The sequence below is a fragment of the Neovison vison genome, chromosome 11 (assembly GCF_020171115.1).
Source record: "Neovison vison isolate M4711 chromosome 11, ASM_NN_V1, whole genome shotgun sequence".
Lineage (NCBI taxonomy): Eukaryota > Metazoa > Chordata > Mammalia > Carnivora > Mustelidae > Neogale > Neogale vison.
In genome coordinates this window covers 12,340,101-12,360,028 of record NC_058101.1, presented here as the reverse complement: position 1 = coordinate 12,360,028, position 19,928 = coordinate 12,340,101, and the positions used below count along the sequence as shown (strand labels likewise).

Here is a 19,928-nt window from a genome sequence, read left to right as displayed (position 1 = left end):
GCCTGCTTCCTCCTCTCTGCTTGTCTCTGCCTACTTGTGATCTCTGTCTTTCAAATAAGTAAAAGAAATCTTAAAAAAAAAAAAGAAAAGAAAATCCATCACCATGTGATGCATATTCAATTAAGACTGGATTTTTTTTTTTTTTTGATAAATTTTTCTTTGGTTTTATTCAATGGTCATTTGAACAGAATAGTCTTTCTAGTATTTCTTTCACTGACAACACTGCTAGGAAATGCAGGAGGAGAAATCACCTTTGCCAAATTCAGATTATGTGCATTAGGGCAGGGAGATTTAAATCCAAATAGTCTTATGCTAAATTCAGTGCCCTTTCTGCTAAGTCATGTTTATCTTTAAGAGACAAAGAATAAACTTTTTCTTTTGCTTTTACTACAGCTATGAATTCAAGTTCCAATTCTTGATCAGATTCATGTTATAGTGAAAAGAGATAGAATAGAAAAGGCAAGTCTTGTAAAAGATAACTTGATAATCTTATTCTTCCTTCCAGCACATCCAAATCTAATTTCATTGCTTTCTTGTACAGGACCTTTTATAATATAAAATTCCTTTTTTTTTTGGATTCCCACACCTAGAAGCCACTATCTCATGTAGAAATGGATCCAAAGATATTTAGGACAATGACTTCATCTATAATTCTTTGGCTTAAAAAGTTGATTTTTTTCCCAAGTAATTAGTCTACAGGAAATATATCATAATAACATAATTATTTTTAATTTTTGCAAGAATTTGACTAATAAAAATAGGATTGAGCAAATATTCAGTTGATCACCATATCTATAAATTCTACTCCCAAGTTGTATATTGATCTATTCTTTGTCAGTCTTTACTATGACTTTAATCCTAACCATTTTCATACCCGAGTTGGATTTCCTGCAGTAGCCTTCTAATATCCCTACCTGCATTTTCACACTGCTGTAACCAAGTTTCTACAAATAAAAGTTCCGGATTTTCAGAAAGTCTATTTTGGAGGATGTCAGTATTTAGTAAGATACTTCAATAACTTTCTCTTTTATATATGTTAAAATCTATATTCTCTGAAATGGCCCCCAAAATATCTTGACTAGTATTTTAATCTTGTCACTCTACCATCTTCCTTCATCGATATCAACTTTCTTTGACTTTTTTTTTTAATCCAAATCTTTACTTAAATTCCAGTTAATTAGCATACTGTGCGGTATTGATTGCAGGAGTGGAATTTAGTGATTCATTACTAACATATGACACCCGGTGCTCATCCAACAAGTGCCCTCCATACTAGTACCCTTCACCCATATAGCTCATCCCCCAACTGTCTCCCTCCACCAACCCTTAGTTTGTTCTTTTTTTTTTTTAAAGATTTTTTTTTATTATTTATTTGACAGAGAGAAATCACAAGTAGATGGAGAGGCAGGCAGAGAGAGAGAGGGAAGCAGGCTCCCTGCTGAGCAGAGAGCCTGATGCGGGACTCGATCCCAGGACCCTGAGATCATGACCTGAGCCGGAGGCAGCGGCTTAACCCACTGAGCCACCCAGGCGCCCCTAGTTTGTTCTTTATATTTAAAGAGTTTCTTAGTGTTTATTTCCCTTTCTCCATTTCTCCCCCTCCCATATGTTTTCCTGTTTTCTTAAATTCCACATATGAGTGAAATCATATGGTATTTTTCTTTCTCTGACTTATTTCACTTAGCATAATACACTCTAGCTCCATCCACGCCATTGCAAATGGCACAATTTTATTCTTTTTTGTGACTGTGTAAGATACACACACACACACACACACACACACATACATACCACTTCTTTATTCATTCATCAGATGGACATTTGGGCTCTTTCCATACTTTCACTCTTGTTGCTAATGCTGCTATCACCACAGGATGCTGCATGTACCCCTTCAAGTATGTATTTTTTGTATCCTTTGGGTAAATACCTGGCAGCGCAATTACTGAATTATAGGCTATTTCTATTTTCTAACTCTTTAAGGATACTCCATTCTGTTTTCCAGAGTGGCTGCACCAGTTTGCATTCCCACCAACAATGCAAGAGTTTTCCCCTTTCTTTGCATCCTCACCAACACCTGTTGTTTCTTGTATTGCTCATATTAGCCATCCTGATAGTGGGATGTCTACTTGTTCTATCCAGATCTTTATAAGCTGATTGCAGTGAATCCTTGATAATCTTATGACATTCTATTTGTAACTGGAAGGCAAATACAAAGAAAGAAATTAGTAAAATTTTATTAAAGTTAGTCTTGGGTACACATTCTAAAAACTAAACAATCTTAGGTCCATAGATATTCTTGTTATATGAACTCTGGTCTTTGCATAGGATTTTAACAAGTATAGTGGGAGAAATGAAAAAGAAATATAGTATTAACAGAATATGGTTAAATGCAGACATAGAAAAAATTAGAATATACCTGTTATTAATTTGAGCCTATTTTTTTTTCCCAAGAAGGAAGTTTGGTATTATGAAATATCATTTCCAGGATATTTCTAAGTTCAAGTTAGTGATGACCCAAGATTGTGGGAAAAGATCCATTGAAAGGTTCTTGAGAATGAGTGCTAACATTTTCTTATATGATGTACAACACAACCAATGATAATCCTCTAGAAAACACTAGTACTTATGAAGGATCATTAATGACTATTCTCAAAGCACCAAGAAGCTCTGCACTTGTCATTGTACTGATGTTCCCCTCCATAGCAGCTCCTTTGATCTTCATATGAAGGTCATTATTATGCTGATCAGGAAACATGGGAAGCCCCACAAAAGGACCCCATGATAAACAGCTTCATAGAGCCCATTTATTCCACGACGAATGAGAAATGTTTTGGTTTGGGTATGACCTAGTTCGGGGTTAGAATTAGCAGTGGGTGAAGATTTCATTTTAATAGGTTAAGAGGATTTTAGAGACAGAAGGGGAAGACTTATGGGATTAGTCACCGAAAGAGACAGTATTTTCTACAAAAGCTAGGCACATCATTACTACAGAAAACTGTATCCCAGAAAAAGGAAGACTTAATTCCTTCTGTGTTATCTGAATTTTTTTTTAATTATAGGACATATGAATCTGTAATAAGTAATGACCACATCTTTAATTGTATCATTCAAAACTGAGGTAAAAATGAGAAACAATTAACAATTGTTAAATATAAGTTGAATTTATTGTTAAACAATTATTCATCTTATCCATCCTCCAACTCTACAGCTTTAATTTCCCATAATCTTACCAAGATTATTCTAGGGTATCCAATCATGGAGCTGAGTACTTTTCCTAATGTGGCCAGTTTCTTTTCTTTCTATCTTCATAAAGCCTGTGGAAGGCACTGCATATATTTCACAATTCGAAGGATAATGACATTTTAAGGTTGTAGAGCTATTTATAAATTATGCACCCACCCTGCTTTAGGTGGTAATTGAGATAAGAATATATAGATGAAACACTGAAAGACAGAATGGGACTATTTACAATCATTTTTAAAAAAGTGCTTGCATCAGTCATCTATTAAGTATATATTTTGTCTGTTATCATTTATTAATCAAAGTATAGTTGACACACAATGTTACATTAATTTTAGATGTATAACATCATGATTTGACAAATTTATACCTTAAGCTATGCTCACTGTAAGTGTAGCTACCATCTTTCAGATTGGTTATCTTTACCCACTCCTTTTCTTCCTACTTCCTTTTACATCTTTTTTTCTTTTCTTTTAATTTTAGGTAAGAATGACAGAGTGGGCTTGCTGATATTCTAATGTTCAACAAATTATCTTGTTTATAATTAGCATTTCAATTATCTTTTCATTCTAGAAAGCGCTAATTAATTAGAAAGACTATATAAATGTAGGCTTCTGCTTTTATGCTCAACTGCAATGGATCAAATCCTAATACAACCAAAGATGTGGAAGATAATTTTGACCATGATTTAGCTCTCTCTTTGTTACGCCACTTCTACCTTTTCCTTGTCCTTGAAGTGAATACACTTCAGGTCTATTTGGGGGGAAGTCAGCCCAAGCCTTAAGATTTCAAATATTAAAACATGAGCAGTGTGCTTAATGTTTTCATCTCTATTTTAGTAAAAACAAATGATTTAAAAATTATATGTTTCCATACGAATGGCAAGGCTCAGTAGGCAGGGCTCAAGTGTGCCTACACATGTTATTGTAATGTTTTACAAATTTTTACTAATACCTACTCTTTTATGTTACATGCAAAAGGAGATTTAACCTTTAAGTGGAAAGACACCATTAGTCACATTCTCTTTCCAATTGGTAAATAGCTGTCCAGCAGAATCAAAGGTTATACTTATCTTCTGTGGAATCTGGGCATAGGTTGAGGCAATGAGGTTGTGTTTTTCTTTTGTGAGATTTTGAATCACTATACCCAGAGGAAAACACCAGAATATGATTATCATCTGAGTTCTGCACAAATTCTTCTATTTCCTGCAGAGAAAAAAATTCCTTGTATTACAAAGATTTAGCATCATAGGGAATAAAATAAAGTTCATTTGCACTTGTAAAATGAAGATTCAAGAGAATTGGCAGAGACGTGGTTAGATTGTTTTTACGTGACACCTAGAGCCAACCAGTCTCTCTTTCTCTCTTTTTGCCATCCAGGCTCTTTAGGAAGAAGTATATACATATCTAAAACTTATAGCTTATATACCTAATCATCGATTACTGAATAGCCATGGAACCAAGCCATTATACAAAAGGATTAGGTGATAAGAATACAGCACTTTTCATGTTTGATGGACACTATTACTTACCAGGTTTCATTTTATTAAAAACTGAGTGATTTGCAAACTTGTAAAAATATACCTCAAAAGATATCCTTGAAATGGTTCTGAATTGGGTTTCTGAGATTATTATCATAAGAGTGTATAACTAATACATTATTACTGTGCTATCTGCTCTTTTAAAAAATATGGTTTCCATGGTAACTTTCTCATGCTTAAGTCTTCCCTTATTAATAGGGCTAGGAAAATATTTATTAGAATTGTGATATATAGTAACATATTATAAAAGGAGATAACATATTTAAACTGCCTTAATAATTATAAACTACTTTGAGGAGACAGTGATTGTCTCTCTTCCTGATGCATAAAAGTTCCCAATTGAGTGAACATGAGTTACATATCCTTAATTTGAGACTGAGTACAGAACTGATATTAGTTGTCTCTGTAAAGTAAACCCCTGCCATTTGTAGCTATACAAGTTGGCCTCTGAAAACTCTAGCATTGGGCCAGTCACATCATATTATATAAGATTAATGTCCTCTAGACTTTTGTGGCATCTCTGAAATCACCATGTTCCCAAATTAAAGGCTGTTATGTGATCAGAGAAGAGATGATGTTAAAGTTGAGAGTAAACTTGCACTTTTAGCTTTGTTAATATTGTGGAATATTTCAGATATCTCAGAAATTATTGTCTTAATATTTATATTGATTCATGTCCCCAAATATATGAAGTTTGGATGAAGCTTTATATATGAATCATATTTATATGTGTATGTGTTTATATACATAAATATATACATATATATTTATACGTATAGTAAATTCATTGAGTTCTTGGTCAGAGGACACCTCACTGCTTTTTTCTTGTTTTTAATTTTAATTCTTAGCAATTAACAAATAATGATATATTAGTTTCAGGTATACAATATAACAATTCAACAATTCCATACATCACCCAGTACTCAACAAGGCAAGTGCATTCTTCAATCCCCATCACTTATTTAACTCAGCCCCCGGCCCACCTCTCCTCTGGTCACCATCACTTGCGTAATTAAAAGTCTGTTTCTTGGTTTGTCTTAGTTCCTCTTTTTTCCCCTTTATTCATTTGTTCCATTTCCTAAACTTCACATATGAGTGAAATCATATGTTCTTTGTCTTTCTCTTATTGGACTTAGAATTATACTCTCTAGCTCCACCCATGCCATTGTAAATGCCAAGATTTTATTCTTTTTATGGCTGAATAATATTCCATTTTATGTATGTACCACATCTTTATCCACTCACCCATCGAAGGACACTTGCACTGCTTCAATATCTTGGCTATTGTAATTAATGATGCTATAAATATAGAGGTATGTGTATCCCTTTGAATTAGTGGTTTTTTCCCCTCATTGCTTTTCAATCTCTGTATTCAATGCTAATCTCACATAATCACCATAAGAATGACTGCTATTCATGATGCACAAACTTCTTATTAAGAGGTAAACTGGGATAATTTCCTCCCTCTTCTTCATTTTATCTGAGATGATTTTGTGAAATTATGTGACTTTGTGTGTGTGTGTGTATGTGTGTAAAAGTGGAAATTCGATGATTATTTAGAATGGGAGATTATCTAGAGAGCCAGAGAAATTGTCACCTCTCTTTTGATATCTCTAGTTAGAAATTGGTTGATTATATTAAGTCTTAATAGATCTTGGTTTGCAGCTATAACTTGATTGGCAAGAAAAAGGGCATTCATAATCCTGAAGTGAAATTTCATCAATATACATTTTCCTAGAAATAGAAATTGAGAATTCTGAGAACATCATTTATTCTACAACCTTCTTAAAAGGATTTGGTTAATATTCTCACAGTACAGGTTAATAAAGATTTTCCTCCTCACTCTTTATTGATAGTTAAATAGTTCTTCTGTTTCTCAATATTATTTCCTTCCAGCATCCCTAGGACTCTACATATTTTTCTTGGAAGATTTAGGAATGTGATAAAATACAATTTTCTTTTTCATGTCAAAAGGAACCTGTTTTCAGGTTGATAAAAAATCAATCCAAATTTAGATATTTTTTCTCATTCTCATGAACTTTACTTTATGCTGATGACCTTAATTTCCTTTTCTGTTTGCTAAGCTTGAGACCTATCTTATCCAAAGACTTCTAGAAAATTCTACTTGAAAATCCTACTAAGTGGTATTATTCCTCTTAGTAAATATTAAAAAAAAAATAAAGCTCATTGTATTAATTTTAAACAAATTCTAACTCCATGAGTTTCCTATATCATTAGAAATGATCACTGTAAAATAAACATTCAAAATGGAAATCCGGGGGACGGACCTCTTTCCTTACACTCTTACTTCCTTACACTCATTAATAATGTGGAACTTACCCTAAAGATTCTGAGGAAAGTACGTTTATCTCTCTACCATTATGATAATTGCCTGTGCTTATAAGTCCATCAGCTTGTTTAGGAAGATTACAGCAGTCTCCTTAGTGATTTTTGTGACTCTACTTTCCTGTCACTTTGATCCATTATCCATATTATAGAAATAATATTTTGAGATGTACATCAATCATGCCATTTTTCAGTCTAATTTCTCAATAGAATGCCTAAAAAACCTTTTTGTATCTTAAAACCCCTTCTGACATGGGAACCGGAAGTAGAGTGACCAACCAAAGATGTTCAATATCACATCTCTGTTACTAAGACAGTAATCCTTAAAGGAAAATCAGGAGTCATATCACAAGGAATACAAAAATTTTTCAACATAATAATCTTACCTTACATAAAGATTTGGTGGGCTTGCCATGAAATTCGCTGAGAAATTTAAAATTAAGTAGGAATAGATGAGGAAATTCAAAATCCCAAAATGTTTGAATTCAACAAATTTCAGCTTTCTTCACAGACTCACATAAGTAGTGGATCTTCCTGGAGAAGACAAAGGATTGGGTGGAAGGATTAGCCTATAAGTTAAATAAGAAAATCACCTCACCAATTTACAGATAAGCTACTAAGGGAAAAATAAGTTTAGGTCTTCTAGAATAATATGGCTGCTAGATATGCAGTGAAAGGGAGCATTAATGCAACAATATGGAATTCAAAAAAGAGAAAAAGAAAGAAAAACATAGTTAATTATATGTAAGTTTATTTTCAGACAGAAAATAAACCAAAGGCTAGAGGAGGAAGATGGTGGAAAAGTAGGCGACCCTAGTTTCATCTGGTCCCTGGAATTCAGCTAGATATCTATCAAATAATTCCAAACACCAGTGAACTTAACTGGGGATCTAAGAAAAAAATTGGTGCAGTTTTCAAATAGAAAAGCAACCACATTTTGCAAGGTTGGAGGTGTGGAGATGTGAATCTGACACAATATATGTGTCGACAAACTGTGGGTAATGGGAACCTCTGTCAGCTGGCTACCAAAGAAGCACAAAATTGGCACTTTTAGAAGTCTACTTCAGTGAGGGGGTGTCTCTCTGTCCGAAAGGTACTCACTCAGGTGGCAAAGACAGGTGGAATCCTAAGGGTGACAATATGGTCTCAGGATCCCTGGAGTCACAGAAAAAACTGCATGAATGTGGCAGAGTTCCCAGGCATGAGAGAGGGGAAGCAGACACAATCAGCAAGACCAGGAATGGGCTTGCAGCTCTGTGTTGCCATAAACCACTCACAACATGGTCAGGTGACCACTCTACAAGTGGAATCCAGCAAGCAGCAGAACCATGGCCAGATCTCCCTCCCTCCCCTCAGAGAAGAGCACAGTTGCAGACTCAAAACAGGTCATGTGTTAGAGATAAAGATGCTTGGTCACAGGCTGTGTGAACACAGAGTGTGAACAGAAACTAAGGAGACAAGAGAGATTGACTGTTTTTCTGTGAGGGCTCATTGAAGAGTTGGAGGCACAAACTTTAAGCTCCCAAGCTAGAGATTGGTTGCCACCATTTTCATTCCCCCTACCTGCTCCAGATATCCAGAGCTACTTAAATTGAGCCTGGTCCCCTGGCAAGGACTATGCAGTCCACTGGAGGCAAAGTCACCTGAGACTCAGTACAACAGCCTCTTCCCCAAGAAGACCAGCAGAAACTTCTAACTAATAGTAGGTTTACCCATTACACAGAACTCTGAAACTCATGACTGGGAGAAAATACTATATAGAGTGCATGGTTTTTTCTCATGATTCTTTAGTCCTCCAATAATTCTTTTTCCCTTTTCAAATAATTTCTTATTTTTTCAAAGTTTTTTAAGTCTTTCTAATTTTTATTTTTACATTTATATTTAACATATATTTTCTTCATTTATGGCTTCCTTTCTCTCTCTATCTGTCTGTGTGTGTATATATATATATATATATTTTTTTCTTTATAAATTAGGGATCTACTTTCTTCTAAGAAAGAGACAAAAATAACTCTGGGATCTAGCGTATTGCTCCATGCTATTCACCTGTTTATATTATATTCTCTTACTCTCTCTCACTCTCTCTCTTTGTTTGTTTCTGATCTCTTCTGATCTGTTAGTGTAAATTTTTCTGGGGTTGTTGCTATTTCTGTATTTTGTTCTCTCATTACCTATTCTCTGAACAGAATGACAAGATGGAAGAACACACCCCTCAAAAAAAGAACAAGCGGCAGTACCGACTGCGAGGGACCTAATCAATATGGATATAAGCAAGAAGTCAGAACTAAAATTCAAAATAACAATTTTAAGGATACTAGCTGACATTGAGAAAAACAGAAGATATTTTTGTAGAAATAAAGAAACTATAATCAGGTCAAAATAAAAAAGATTATTAATGAGATGCAATAAAAAATGGAGGCTCTAACTGCTAGAATGGATGAGGCAGAAGAGAAAATTAGTGACAAAGAGTCCAAATGTTGGAGAATAAATAAGTGGAGAAAATGAGAGATTAACAACTACTGGATCATGAGGGGAGAATTTGAGAGATAAATGATATCATAAAGCAAAACAATATCAGAATAATTGGGATCCCAGGAGAAGAGGAAAGAGGTGTCATAAGGTATACTGCAGCAAATTATAGTGGAGAACTTCCCTAATCTGGGGAAGGAGACAGACATCAAAATCTAGGAGACACAGAAAACACCCCTCGATATCAATAAAAACAGGTCAACAACCTGATATATAATACTGAAACTTACAAATCACAGAGAGAAAGAGAAAACCCTGAAAGCAGCACAGGACAATATGTCTGTAACCTACAAGGGTAGAAACATAAGGCTGGCAGCAGATCTGTGTACAGAGAGACCTGTGGCAAAGTACTGGTATGATAAATTCAGGGTGCTAAATGAGAAAAATATGCAACCAAGAATACTTTATCCAGCAAGGCTGTCATTCAAAACAGAAGGAGAGGAAAAGAGTTTCAGGACAAACAGAAATGCAAAGAATGTGATCACTAAACCAGCCCTGCAAAAAATATTAAAGGAAATACTTTAAGCAAAGAAAGAGCCCTAAAGGAACAGAGACTAGAAAGGAAAAGAGACCATATACAGCAACAGTAACTTTACAGGTAATACAGTGGCACAAAGTTCATATCATTTAATAGTTCATATCTTTAGTAGTTGCTCTATTAAATGGGCTAAATCTTCTAGTCAAAAGACACAAGGTAGAAGACTGGATAAACAGGCAAGACCCACCTATATGTTGTTTATCAGAAACTAATTTTAGACCTCCATATTGAATTTGAGGGGCTATAGAACTGTTTATCATGCTAGGGTAGCAATCCTTAAAGAAGACAAATTAAATTTTAAACCAAAGAATTTAATGAGATGAAGGACACTATAGCATAATAAGAGTCTATCCAACAAGAAGATCTAGCAACTGTAAATAGGTATGCCCCTAACATGAGAGCAGCCAAATAGATAAACTAATTGATAACAAAATTAAAGAAATGCATTGATAATAATGCAATAATAGTAGGATACTTTAACACCCAACTCACAGCAATGCACAGATCATCTAAGCAGAAGATCAACAAGGAAACAAGTGCTTTGAATGGCACACTGTACCAGAACTTCTCAGATATATTCCAAGCACTCTGTCCTAAAGGAACAGAATACATATTCTTCTCAAGCACATATGGAGTTTTCTCCAGAATAGGTCACATTCTGGGTCACAAATCAGGTCTCAACAGGTACCAAAAGACTGAGATTATTCTCCGCATATTTTCAGACCACTATGCTTTAAAACTTGAATTCAATCACAATAGGAAATCTGGAAGGAACACAAATACCTGGTGGTTAAAGAGCATTTTACTAAAGAATGAATGGTTCAACCAGGAAATAGACATAGAAACAAAAGAACAGTAGAACAGATCAATGAAAGTAGGAGTTGTTTTTTAAGAGAACTAGTAATATCAATAAACCCCTATCCAGACTTATCAAAAAGAAAAATGACCCAAATTAATAAAATCATGAATAAAAGAGGAGAGATCACAACCAACACCAAGGAAATACAGACAATTATAAGAACATACTATGAGTAACTATATGCCAACAAACTAGAAAATCTAGAAGAAACAGATGCATTCCTAGAAATATATAAACTACCAAAACAGAAAGAGGAACATATAGAAAATCTGAACAGAGCCATAACCAGCAAGGAAATTGAAGCAGTAATCAAAAATCCCCCAAGAAACAAGAGTCCAGGAATGAATGGCTTCCCAAGAGAATTCTACCAAACATTTAAAGAAGAATTAATATCTCTTATTCTGAAAAGTTTTCAAAAAATAGAAATGGAGGGAAAACTTTCCAATTCTTCCTACAAGGCCAGCTTTACCCTGATCCCCAAACCAGACAAGACCCCACCAGAAAGGCAATTGTTGATCAATAACCCTGATGAACATAGTTGCCAAAATTCTCACCATGGTAATAGCCAATAGGATCAAACAGGACCTTGAAAGGATCATTCACCACAACCAAGTAGGATTTATTCCTGGAGAAACAAGTGTGGTTCAACATCCACAAAACAAACAAACAAAAAAACAGAAAAAGTATTTGACAAAGTGCAGTGTTCTTTCTTGATTAAAACCATCCTTGCCACAGGGATAGAGATAACATACTTCAATATCATAAAAGCCATATACAAAAAAATCCACAGAGATTATCATTCTCAATGGGGAAAATCTGAGAGCTTTTCCCTTTAGGAAAGGAAAGTACAGGGATGTCCACTCTCACCCTGTTGTTCAACATAGTACTAGAAATCCTAGCCTCAGCAATCAGACAGTAAAAAAAAAATAAAATGCATTCAAACTGGCAAAGAAGAACTCATCAACAAAATCATCTTTCTGGATGACATAATACTTTATGTGGAAAACCCCAAAGACTTCACCCCAAAAGTGTTAGAACTCATAGAGGAATTCAGCAGAGTGGCAGGATATAAAACCAATGTACAGAAATCAGTTGGATTTATATACCCAGACAATAAGAGAGAAGAAAAAGAAAGTAAGGAGTCTATCCCATTTACAAGTGGAAACATAAGATACCCAGGAATAAATCTAACCAAAAGGGGAAAGGGTCTGTACCCTGAAAACTATAGAACACTCTGAAAGAAATTAAGGAAGGCACAAAGACGTGGAAAAACATTCCATGTTCATGCATTGGAAGAACCAATATTGATAAAATGTCTATGCTTCCTAGACCACTCTACATATTTAATGCAATCCCTATCAAAATACCATCAATTTTATTCATAGAGCTGGAACAAACGATCCTAAAATTTGTATGGAACCAGAAAAGACAGTGAATAGCCAAAGGAATGTTGAAAGGGAAAACCAAAGGTGGAGGCCTCACATTTCTGAACTTCATGCTTTATTACAAAGGTATAATCATGAAGACCATACAGTACTGACACAAAAACAGACACATAGAACCAATGGAATAGAAGAGAGAATCCAGAAATGGACCCTCAACTCTGTGTTTCACTAGTCTTTGACATAGCAGGAAAGAATATCCAATGGAAAAAGGACAGTCTCTTCAACAAATGATGTTGTGAAAATTGGACATTGATATTCAGAAGACTGAAACTGGACCACTTTTCTACACAAAATAAATTCAAAATGGATGAAGGGCCTGTGTGTGTCAGTAATCTGTCAATCTCAAAGAGAAGAACACAAGCAGCAACCTCTGTGGCTTCAGCTGCAAAAATTTCTTGATATACATGTCCCTAAAGGCAAGGGAAACAAAGGCAAAAATGAACTATGGGAATTTCATCAAGATAAAAATCTTTTGCACAGCAAGGGAAAGAATCGATAAAACCAAAAGACAACTGACAGAATGGGAGAAGATATATGCAAATGTCTTATCAGGGGCGCCTGGGTGGCCAGTGGGTTGGGCCACTGCCTTCGGCTCAGGTCATGATCTCAGGGTCCTGGGATCGAGTCCTGCATCGGGCTCTCTGCTCAGTGGGGATCCTGCTTCCTCCTCTTTCTCTCTCTCTGCCTGCCTCTCTGCCTACTTGTGATCTCTCTCTGTCAGGTAAATAAATACATAAAATCTTTAAAAAAAATGTCTTATCAGATAGAGGTCTAGTACCCCCAATCTATAAGGAATTTATCAAACTCAACACCCAAAAAACAAATAATCCAGTCAAGAAATGGGCAGAAGACATGAACAGACATTTCTCAAAGAAGACATACAAAGGGCCAACAGACAACGTGAAAAAAAAAATGCTCAACCTCTTTTGGCATCAGGGAAATAGAAACCAAAACCAGAATAGGATACCACCTCAGTCCAGTCAGAATGGTTAAAATTAACAAGTCAAGAAACAACAGGTGTTGGTGAGGATGCAGAGAAAGGTGAACCCTCTTAAACTGTTGGTGGAATGCACACTGATGCAGCCACTCTGGAAAACAGCATGGAGTTTTCTCAAGAAATGAAAAAAGAGCTACTCTAATACGCGGCAATTGCACTACTAGGTTTTTAGCCCAAGGATACAAATGTAGAGATCTGAGGGGGTACCCCAAAGTTTATGGCAGGAATGTCCACAATAAACAAACTATGGAAAGAACCCAGAGGAACATTGACAGACAAAGACGAAGTGGGGTGTGTGTGTGTGTGTGTGCGTGTGTGTGTGTGTGTGTGTAATGGAATATTACTCAGCCATAAAAAAATGAAATCTTGCCATTTCCCATGACATGGATGGAACTAGACAGTATTAGGCAAAGTGAAATAAGTCAATCAGAGAAAAACAATTGTCATATGATCTCACTCTTAAGTAGAATTTAAGAAACAAAACAAAGGAGCATAGAGGAAGGGAGAGGAAAATAAAACAAGATCAAATCAGAGGAGACATACCATAAGAGATTCTTAACCCCAGGAAAGAAACTGGGGGTTCCTGGAGGGAAGAGACGTGAGGGGGATGGGTTACTCGGTCACAGGCCTTAAAGATGGCACAAGATATAATGAACAGTGGGTGTTATATACAACTGAAAATCACTGAACTCTACCTCTGCAACTAATAATACATTACATTTTAATTTTTTTAAAAAAAGGAATTAAACTAAAGATTAAACCAGAGCTCCAAACTAAATAATTTACCTCTTATTTTTATTTTTCTCTCTAACTGAACAGTGGAGAATAGATTCATTCCATAATATCAATAGAACAGTGGAGAATAGATTCACTCCATAATATCCAATAATGTCAGTTGTCAATGGTTTCTAGTTTCCCGCTCAGGTATTTGTTCATGCCCAACTGCCTGTTACAATTTCAGGATCACTCCTCTCATAAGATCACCATCAATATCAGCCCAAATTATCCTTCTGAGTTGTAGCTCATCACTTCAGTTGATGGGCCACTATTTTATTAGTTAGAACTTCCCGAGTAATTCAAATTTGCGATAGCCTTCCTTTTAGAATGTGAGGTACACAAGTACATGTGCAATTATCACACACTTTGCTGCTGCCTTTTGCTGATATATTTTGAAGGGAACACATTTTGGGTACGACTTTTAAGATTTTTATGCAGAAGGATGACTGATTGCAAATAACCCAGTCAATCAATTCTATTTATCAAAAATTTGTGTTTTGTACCTGAGAGAAAGAGCCTGAGACAAGAACTGTTTCCATTTCAGGACTCTAATCACAGTTGATAATGATATAACAGCCAGGGAGAGAAGCCTCATTTTAGAGTCATCCCTTTTTAATGCTTGAAATTTTGTCCAAGGGTGACAGTCCGATGCCTATAATTTGATAATAAAGTTTTGCCCAAGTACACTTTGTTTGGAGTTGACAGAAATTACACTAAAATTCTATCTCTTAGCTTCTAAGTTAATAGGATTTTGCCCTTTAGGTGCCTACTTCCTTGTGAGTTAAATCCTTAATTATGAACCCCTGTGTAATTATTTCCTATTAATCATTCTCTTGTTTCACTTAATTCCTCCCCACCCCCCAACCAGGTGAGTGAGTTTACATGACTTTAGGCTTCATTTAGAAAGGTAGTACTCACAGCAGTTAGGAAAATTCTATATTTGAAGCAATGGTTCACAATAACTAGTAGAGCGAGGATGAAAGGAAAGAATGAAAGTGAATTTAAGTATTAAAAAAGCTGTAAATGATTTTGTAACTCTCATTCAAAATGTTAAACGTAATGAAATATGACATGAAACAGTGAAGTGAAGTTGACCTACATTCCTTTTCCGGTAGTTGTATTATTCAGATATAGTTGGGTTATAATCATGATAGATAATTCTATAAAACATATAATTAACTTTTTATTAAAATTTAGCTACCAATATATATTATTACCAAATTAATCTATTATTTTAAGCTACCCAGTGAGCCAAGTAAGATAGTTTTTAATTTTAAAGACTTCTTGGAGATTGCCTGAAGCATCGCCAGTGTGCAGTTTTGCTTAATAGGCAATGTTCTTCCCCTCTTCTTCTTTGATAATGCCTCTGTCCTCTCATTGTCAACTTGAGTCCTTCCAGATGTCTTTACTCATAATCCTATTTTACCAAAGTGTGGCAGTGACCTATATATATTTCTCTCTTTAATTTACTTCTGGAGGTAGACTTGACATCACGATTCTTGCATTTTCTTTTTAACCTAAATCTATATAGAGCCTAGCATGTAGTATGCATCTGCAATGTGTATTGATTATTAAATTAATTAGTTATAGCAAATCACTGCATTTTAATTCAAATCAGCGCTCTGTTGGCATTAGTTCTGTGAAACAATTAGATATTCAGTGAATTAGATAATATTTTCTGTCTAAGATGAACCTTTGTTTGTTTGTTCATATCTGTGCATACTACTCAAAGATAGTTGAAGTGGAAGCCTGTCTGAGTTGAATGATTCAGATCATACTTGAGTTTAGAAAAATTGCAGAAAAAAAATCATTTTTAGCAGGAAAGGCAAGGAAATGAAAACAGGTAGAATAAATGTATTTCAGTGAAGTAAAGAAAAAACTACTCTCTTTTACTGCTAAGAAACAAAGGTTTTTAGTTTTCTAAATACTTTTCAGGTTTTTCTTTGTGGCACTCCCTCCAAGAAGTGTAAAGCATTCTAGGACACTTTTCAATTGCCAGCCATGGTAAAACTTTCCAAATAGGACTTTCCGAATTTTTATCTAAAATTTATGAGAGTGACCAAAATTGTGAGCATTCTGTTCCAATTCAAATGGTACAAGATTGGGTATAATCATCCCCAATTATCAGCAATTTCTGGAACAGATTGAGGTAAATTAAATCTCTTTGTTAATCTTGTTAATGTTGACATATTTCAGTTTATTACTTGTGTCAATAAATAAGTTACCTTACTGTTTGAATCAATATCATACTATTTCTTTTTACCAAGAATATCCCAATTTCCTTGAATATGAAAACTCCTGGTACTGGACTTATATATCATATGCAAATATGAAAAACCATCCATCTTTCAGAGGATTGATAAATTTTGTGTGTTCTGTTTTGCTTTGGGTGTCAATTTAACAAGTATGAAGGTATCTTATGGGAAATATTTGATGACTGTGAAGAGTAACTATGGCACGAGATTTCTTGTCTCCATTCCCACTTAGTTTTTGATAACCAGTTTATTGTTATTACTTGTAGAATTAAAGTGGAAGACACATGTTTTATAGTGTATTCCCTTCATTGACCTAGACTTCACTGAATTCTTTCTAAATTTCTTCTGATAACAAGTTTAAAATGAAAAGCAGTGTCTTTTATCTAGTGCCTCACCTTAAACTGTTCCCAAAGATGAATGCCATAATCCTATATCCAGAAGTCAAAGAAAACAGAAAACATTGTATTTTTCACTCTTTCTAGAAAGGTCATTCTGTCTGTTAGTCCTGTCATGTAAACAGGCACATAGCAAGGTAGAGGTGAAAGTTTCCCACAATCTTTCACATTCATGCTTCCTACCGGTGAAGTGACCCTACTGATCACTCTTAAAGTGATCACAAAAGGCACTGCAAGCATTTCAGCCACCAGCTCTCCACAGGGCATCAGAGGACCCATAAACACTGCACTGTAGTTGGTTTCCTAAGGTGTGATCGTAGATTATACTCTCACATAGGACTTTTATTGTCTCAACCATGTCAACAAAGTAATCTGTCAGTTTTATTGTTGACTGCCAGGATGTTTACTTTGGCAAGACTTTAAGGGCTAGGTCTATAAATTTATTATTTGAATTCTCAAATAATGTTTTGATGTCTGGTGAATGGATTACCTTGAAGTTTAAGAGGGAGGACTTCTTGTATTCAATGAAGTGAGTATATAAAGGAGTCAACACTGTTATCTCATGGCCTCTCTCTGTGAGTCTGTCCAGAATGATCTTTACATTAAGTGTCTCATGTCTCAAGACTACCACCAGAAGCTTCCCACAAAATTCACAACCAGAGCAGAACTGCAGCAGCAGAATTGCCATGGTCCATTTCTCAGACATATCAGCAGCACCTTCACACACTGCTCTGCACTGGCCACACTGTGTTGCTGCTGAATGCAGAAATTGAAGGGCAGTCTAGACACAGAACAAGTTAAAAATTAATTTCAAAGGAAAAAGTTTATCATTGCATGCAAGTTTTATGTTTATTGAGAGAATAAAACAGACAAACAAAAATATCTGGGAATAATTATTCCAAACCTCTAGAACTTAAAATACATGAAATAGAGACACATTTATTCTCTGAGTTGGCAATGAGAGAAACAACAAATAAGGACACTCTAAAATTAATATTTCACACAGAATCACACACACACTAACACCCACTCCATCCTATGTTCAAAGGTGCTAGGGGCTTTAGCCAAATATATTCTACATCTTTTTCCTAATGTTGAATAGTAACTAGTTTGCTTAAATACGTTTGGATACCTAGGGGAATATTTTGACAAGAGTCATATAAATAGTCCAGGGTGTTCAGAATTCCAGAGGAAGAACACAATGTTCCTGTTTGCAATGAGTAGGAACAACTTTAGTAAGGCAGGTAACACATGGGGTGAGATGAAAGCTCTGGTAGTATGTAAGCAGAGTGTGGCAAAAAGTCAGATTTTGCGCTAAATAGAAGGATGGGAACAGTTCATGGATATTGGAAAGTATTCCAGTAGATGTGGAGCTCAGACAAAGTCATGGGAAGTACGTTATAGAAGAAAGTTGGATCGAAACAGGAGACATTAAGTTAGTCTTGAATGATATAGAATGACTTCAGATTTCAATTTTTAGGCAAAAATTATTTACTCAGGTTTTAAAGTAAGTCATTCACAAGATCAAATATTTTCTTTAGCAAACAGTTCTGTCAGCTAAGCATAAATTGGCATACAAATGTAAGAGTTTAAAAGAAGAGAAATGATTAAAACTGTGGACTAGTAACTTAAACATGGGATCATAATATCCTTTAACATGGACCGATAATAGTAAATGTTAGAAACACAGTTGAAGTTTATATCTACTGATTAGATCTGTGGTTAAAAAATGTATTAGAGCAAAGATGTATGGTTTTGTACAATGATATGAAGGAATGTGATTTCTGCCTCAATAACCAAAAGGCTGATAATATCATTAGGTAAAGTGTAATGCACAAAACTCAGAGCAGGACTAGGACTCAATATGATCTGAGATTTTTTTTCCCTATGGTGATCAATTTGATTAGACAACACTATGGAAATGTTTTTTTAAGGGTTTATTTATTTATTTATTTGACAGATTTCTACCCCTACTAAATGAAAGTTTTTCCAGAAGTTATTATAAGGTATTCAAACTGCACAAGCTTTTATATTAGCAGATGAATTTGGGAAGAGAGGAAGAGTATAATTTTTCCTATCTTGCATGATGGAGATGACTGTGTGAAGAATTGTGAATCATTGTGTAGTATGTGTATGTGCATGTAAACATTTGTGTTTATTTATGTGTGAAAAATGGATGTAGAAGGAAAAATATAATATTTTAGAATGAGAGATTATTTAGAGAGACATGAAAAATGTTCAGTACACATTTCATCATTTAAGAAAACCAAGATCCCTCTTAGGAACACTATTTACCTTACATCCTTCTCAAGGAGGTTTTACTCATATTCTACAACCCAAGAAAATATGGCCTCTCTCCATGTTCTCTATTATTAGTTAAATACAGCATTGTTACCCTATTTATCATTACTATCTTTCCTTTCTCAATACTGTTACTATTTCCTTCCAAAGTCCCTAACACCCTACGTATCTCTTTTGAAGGCTTTGAATGTATTGCACAATTTTCTTTTTTCCTTAAAAAACAAAACAAATCTACCATCACACTGATAACCAACCAATGTTTAGGTCTCTCATTTCTATAAAGTCTCCCTTATGCTGTTGACCCTCAACCTATTTCTTTTACTATCTGGTTGATACTTTGTGTTATCCAAATGACTTCTAAAAATCTCCACCTAAATATCACTTTGTCTCTTTAAGGTGAATAAATTCAAAAAAGAACACAGCATATTAATCTCAAAGAAGTTGTTCCTCCCAGTTGTTATCTGTTTCTGTAAAAGCCAACTGTGTTCAAATACATTCACAAGGTAGAAATCCCAGAATCCACCTTAATTTCTTTTCTTCCCTGGATATATTCCTTTCACTGAACTTTTCTCTATGAAAACTTAAAATCTAGTGGGAGCTCTTACAAGGCATATCCACTAATTTATGCTGTTGATAAGTGAATAAGAATAGCCATGTTTATGATAGACAAATACAGAAAAACATAATGATCATAAACTTCTCAATA

General features: G+C 34.9%; 1 pseudogene; it reads right to left on the bottom strand.

The window, feature by feature from the left end:
* Nucleotides 1-16,954: 16,954 nt before the first annotated feature.
* LOC122890167 lies at nucleotides 16,955-17,609 on the bottom strand (annotated as a pseudogene).
* Between the last annotated feature and the right edge of the window lie 2,319 nt (nucleotides 17,610-19,928).